The sequence below is a fragment of the Fukomys damarensis genome, unplaced genomic scaffold (assembly GCF_012274545.1).
Source record: "Fukomys damarensis isolate Sample0158 unplaced genomic scaffold, DMR_v1.0_HiC HiC_scaffold_14, whole genome shotgun sequence".
NCBI lineage: Eukaryota > Metazoa > Chordata > Mammalia > Rodentia > Bathyergidae > Fukomys > Fukomys damarensis.
In genome coordinates, this window is record NW_022900926.1 from 36,716,532 (window position 1) to 36,722,531 (window position 6,000).

Here is a 6,000-nt window from a genome sequence, read left to right on the forward strand (position 1 = left end):
CAGTAGAGTCATACTGTGATTTAGGTGGTTCTGGAAGTACAGTCCACACAGCAGTGCACAGTCCACACAGCCGTGAGGCTGTCAGGTGGCCAGTAGGGCATTTCTAGCTGTCCCACAGGCAGGTGAGGAGGTGGTCACAGGAGGCTGTGGGGAGATGTTTGTACCAACTCCCCAGAAGACCTGAGGAGCAAAGACCCAGGGATGGTGTCCAGGCTGCCTAGCCTGCTGTTGGCAGGAGAGCAGAACTTACACCTGAACAGGGCCAAGGGTGCACAGAACTGTAAGGATTCACCACATCAAAAAGCACCATTAAAATTTCCAAGTACTATGCCTAGGCATTTACCTTCTCCAAAATGCATTGTTTTATTAAATTACTTTCCTTTCACTGCTCCATCATAAAATGAAGGCATTGCATTGCTTTTAAAAAGAGATTATATGTCTATGAATTTCATTTGAGGAAGCATTACAAAATATCTGTTATGATGGTGTTGTTGGGTTTGATAAAGTTGAAAATGTATTAATCAATACTGAGTCATGGGGGCTGGGAATGCAGCTCAGCAACAGAGCACTTGCCTACCACACATAAGGCTGTGGGTTCAAACTTCAGCACCCAAGTAAAACAAATAATGCATGATGATGTTGATGATGATGATGATTGTTACTGTTATTATTATTAGCCAGTGCTGGAGATCAGTCCCAGGGCCTTGTGCATGCTAGGCAAGGTCCTTACTACCTAGCTACACCCCAGGCACCATGACTGAATTATGATTCTCAGGGAGGTAGACATTTTTGTGGGTTTCTCTTTAAAAATTTAAACTCTTAAAAGAATCTAGGTATAAGAGTATAGCTCAGTAGGAGAACATGTGTTTAGTACGTTCAAGACCCTGAGTTCGGTTCAAGCCACCACACACACACACACAAAATCTATTTCTTTGGAGTCAGATTTTGGGAAAAAGGACAGAGAAAGATTCAGGAGAGATCTCCCTCTGGCCTGCCTGGGCTCAGTCCACAGGTCCAGGTAGCCATGCCCTCCTGGGTGGGTACCATTGCTGCTCCTCGAATACCAGAAAGGTGAGATTGGGGAAAGCAGCTTGGACATCAGATCTCCCTCCGGCCAGCCTGGGCCCAATTTGCCGGTCTGGGTAGCCACGCCGTCCCCTGCAGGCACCACCATTGTTGCTGCAGTACCAGGAGGGTAGCTCCCCCCTGCTGTCAGAACTCCTGATTATGCCAGTCCTTGGACCCACTCTGCAGAGTCATAGTTGGCTATAAAGGGTAATTTTCTGAGCTCCCAAATTTGAGCATCTTTAAAGAAAGTGGGGGGACCTGTAGTATAACTGTCTGGAGTTCAACCCTGCAGGAGGTCGGGTAGCTCAATTTGGGCCTTGTGGCCTGAGGTTAGTCTGCGTCATGGGGTCTGCCATCAGCTAGCTGAGATAGGGGAATTTGGTTCTGCACATGTCTGCACACAATGTGTATTATGACAGCAGAAATATAGTCTGAAAGAGGCCCTTCAAAGTCATTTTTTTGTCCTTTTCTTTCTTTTCCTCATTTCACTCTGTAAATTCTTTTTTCTGTCCTCTTTTACCAGCTCAGTCTCTTGCTCCACCATGTTGTCCCTCATCTCCTTTTCTGCTCCTGCTCCTGCCTTGACTCAGATTTCTTCTTTTATCAGTTTTTCTTTTTTCTTTCTTTCTTTTTTTTTTTTTTGTTTTTTGTTTTTTGCACCAGGGATTGAACTCAGGTCCTTGCACTTGCAAGGTAGGTGGCAGAACCACTGAGCTAAATCCCTGGTCCATTTTTTCTTTATTCTTAATCTTCTTTTTTTCTATCATTGTGCTTCACTCAAGGATAAGTAGTTTCAAGGGAAAGTGAGCCCCTATTGCTGTTAAGGGGATATATTCTTGTCCTTATACTCACACTCTGTCTATCCCTTTTGAGTTTATCAGTTTCCTGAAGATTGTGTGGTCATTCTGTGTCCTCTGGCTTCACTTAAAACCTTCTCCATTTCTTTTACTTATTTACTCTTCTCATCCTAACTCTGTCTAGGCCCCCATCCTAAATGGTAAATATGCTATGTTGAGGAGTTTGTTCACTGCAAACATATTTTGGGCTGCTTCTTGATTTTAATTTAATTCACATGTTTTAAAGGTGATAGATTAGTGACTACCAAAAGTGATCAATTTGCAAGTAGCGATTGATCCTAGTGTGTTGCTGATTGTATCAATTGGGATAAAGGATAGGGATTGATTTGACAAGTTTTTTCTCTGATATTGTGAAAATGAGAATGTCTATGAGTCATTAGAGAAACAAAAGCTAAAATGGAATGATATCAGGAAGATTTAATAACTCAGAGATTGAATCAAGGACATCCCAACAGCAAAAATAAAAATGATAAAACACTTAAGCAAGACACAAAGACAGACTTCCAGTTCACCAATGGTAAACAGTAGGGAAAAGGAGGATGAAAAGTCTGATAGTGAACCTCCAGGACACTCAGAACTCACAGCACAGGAAGTAACAAAACAGATCAATCAGGCTCTAGAAAAATTCAAAACAGAAATAATTTCCCAGATAACCATAGAGATTGTGAGCAAACTGAAAGTCATGATTCAAGACTCTAGAACAGAAACTGACAAAAAAATAGATGAGCTCAGGACCATGATAGAAGCCATGAAGGCCCAACATAGGAAAGAAATGGAATCCATTAAACAGATTCAAACAGATATCCAGGAGATTAAAAACTCTATTGAAAGTGTACACAACAGAATAAAACAATGCAGATATAGAAGATAGGATCCCAGAAAATGACCCTGAAAAGAGAGGTCTTTTAAAAACAGTAAGGGATCATGACAAATCAATCCAACAACTCCTAGATAATGCAAAGAAGAATAATGTAAGACTGATAGGAATCCATGAAGTAGCAGGAGAAAATGCAAATGACTTAAAAAGCTGTTCACAGAATTAATGACAGAAAATTTCCCAAACAGAGGAGAAGAATTTTACATACAGATAAGTGAGGCATATAGGACTCCAACTAGCCACAATCAAAAAAATCTACACCTAGACATATAATAATCAAGATCCAAGAAACCCAACAGAAGAACAAAATACTACAAGCAGTAAGAGACAAGAAACAAATCACATGCAAAGGAAAATCTATCAGAATCACATCAGACTTTTCAACACAAACCCTCAGGTCAAGGAGCTCCTGGAGTGAGGTATTTCAAGTACTAAAAGAAAACAACCAAAGGACCCAAGGACCCCGAAGGGGGTCTCTTCAGCTGCCTGCCTGCCTGAGATCACCCGGGTGAGCGACCTCCCAGACTGTGCCACAACAGACCCAGTAAGGAAGGTAGCGCGCCCTTGAAACACCCCCATGACCTCCCCCCCATTCTCAAACCTCTTGATTGGGCCACTCCTTAGACCAACTTTGCAGAGGCATAGGTTCTCATTAAGGGTAGTTTTCTGAGCTCCCAACTTTGAACATCTTTAAAAAAAGGGCAGGGGAAACTTGTAATAGAACTGAGTGGAGTTCAACCCTGAGGGATGGGAAACTCAAGTTAGGCCTTGTGGACTGATTTCAGCCTCAGTTGTGGGGAACTGCCACTGGCGAGCTGAGACCAGGGGATTCAGTTCTGCATATGGCTGTACATGTGGTATAATATGAGAACAGAGACAGTCTGAAAGAGGCCCTTCAAATTCTTTTTTTTTTTCTCCTTCTTCTTTCCCTCACTCCACCCTAAAATTTCTTTCTTTTTTCTGTCCTGTCTCTCCAACTCAGTCTCTTGCTCCACCATAGTGTCCCTCATCTCCCTTTTTATTCCAGTTCCTGAAGAACTCAGACTTCTTTTTTTATTTTTTGTTTTTAGGACGGGTTTCTCTTTATGTTCTTTTCTCCAGTCATTTTACCTCACTCATGGCTCTGTACCTTCAAAGGAAGGCAAGCGCCTGTTATTGTTAAGGGGATATATTCCTGTCCTTATTCCTGCACTCTCTCTATCCCCCCTGAAATTAATAGCTTTGTAAAGATAGTAAGGTAATTCTACATCCTGTGGATTCACTTCAAACCTGCTCCAATTGTTTCACTTATCTAATCCTCTTATTCTAAGTCTAACCCCCCATCCTAAATGGTAAAGATGCTATATTGAAAAGCATATTCACTGCAAACATATTATGGGCTGCTTCTTGAAATTAATTTAATTCACATGAGTTAAAGGTAATACATTAATGACTACCATAAGTGGTCAGTTGGCAAGCTGTGCCTGATCCTATTGGGCTGCTGAATGTATCAATTGGGACAAAGAGTGGTGATTGATTTAAAGAGTTGTTTTCTCTGATATTATGAAAACGAGAATGTCTATGAGTCATAAGATACTCAAAAGCTAAAACGCAACTATATTAGGAAGATTTAAGTAATACCCAGAAATTAAAGAAGGACAACCCAACAATAAAAATAAAAATGAGAAAACACTTAAGCAAGACACAAAAACAAATATCCAGTTCACCAATAGCAAATAGTAGGACAAATGAGGATGAAAAGTCTGATAGTGAACCAACAGGACTCCCTGGACCCATAGCACAGGAGGTAACAAAATTGATCAATCAGGCTCTAGAAAAATTCAAATCAGAAATAATTTCCCAGCTAGCCAGAGAGATGATGAGCAAAATAGAAGTCATGATTCGAGACTCTAGAGCAGAAACTGAGAAAAAAATAGATGAGCTCAAGACTGTGATAGAAGCCATGAAGACTCAGCATAAGAAAGACATGGAAACAATGAATGCCCAACAGAGGAAAGAAATGGAATCCATAAAACAGATTCAAACAGATATAGAAGATAGGATCGCAGTCAGTGACCATGAAAAAAGAGGTCTCAAAAACAGTAAGGGATCATGAGAAATCAATCCAACAACTCCTAGACGATACAAAGAAAAATAACATAAGACTGATAGGAATTCATGAAAAAACAGGAGAAAACACAAATGGCCTAAAAAAGCTCTTCACAGAATTAATGACAGAAAACTTCCCAAACAGAAGGGAAGAATTAGACATACAGATAAGTGAGGCATATAGAACCCCAACTAGCCACGACAAAAAAAAAAAAAAAAATCTACACCTAGACATAAAATAATCAAGATCCCAGAAATCCAACAGAAAAACAGAATACTACAAGCAGTAGGAGAAAAGAAACAAATCACATGCAAAGGAAAGCACATTACAATCACAGCAGACTTTTCAACACAAACCCTTAGGTCAAGGAGAGCCTGGAGTGAGGTATTCCAAGTCCTAAAAGAAAAGAACCTCCAACCTAGACTGATGTATCCTGCAAAACTCTCCTTCAAAATAGATGGGGAAATAAGATACTTCCATGACAAAGAGCACCTGAGAAATTTCATGAACACCAAACCAGCACTGCAAGGAATTCTAAACAATATCCTAGAAAAGGACAACGAAATTCACAATAACATGAGGCCCAACAGACCAAATCAAATAGGCAAGGCAAGAAACTAAAAGGAGATGGGAGAAAAAGTAAAAAGAGTCAACAAAAGGACAATAACATGACAAGAATAAGTCAAAACATATGTTATAACCATCAATGTTAATGGCCTCAATTCACCAATCAACAGAAATAGATTGGCAGAATGGATTAAGAAGCAAAATCCAACAGTATGTTGTACACAAGAAACACACCTAGTGCAAAAGGAAGTCCATAGACTGAAAGTGAAAGGATGGAAAACAATTCTCCATGCGTCAGAAGCCCAGAAAAAAGCAGGGGTAGAAATCTTATTCTCAGATAAAGTAAATTTCAAACCAAAACTTATTAAGAGAGACAAAGAAGGCCACTACATCCTTGTAAAGGGAACAATTGAAGAGGAAGAGTTGACAATCATAAACATATAAACACCAAATATAAATGCCCCCAACTATATAAAATAAATATTAAGTAACATGAAAAACCAAATAAGCACTAATAAAATTGTAGTGGGGAATTTAAGTAC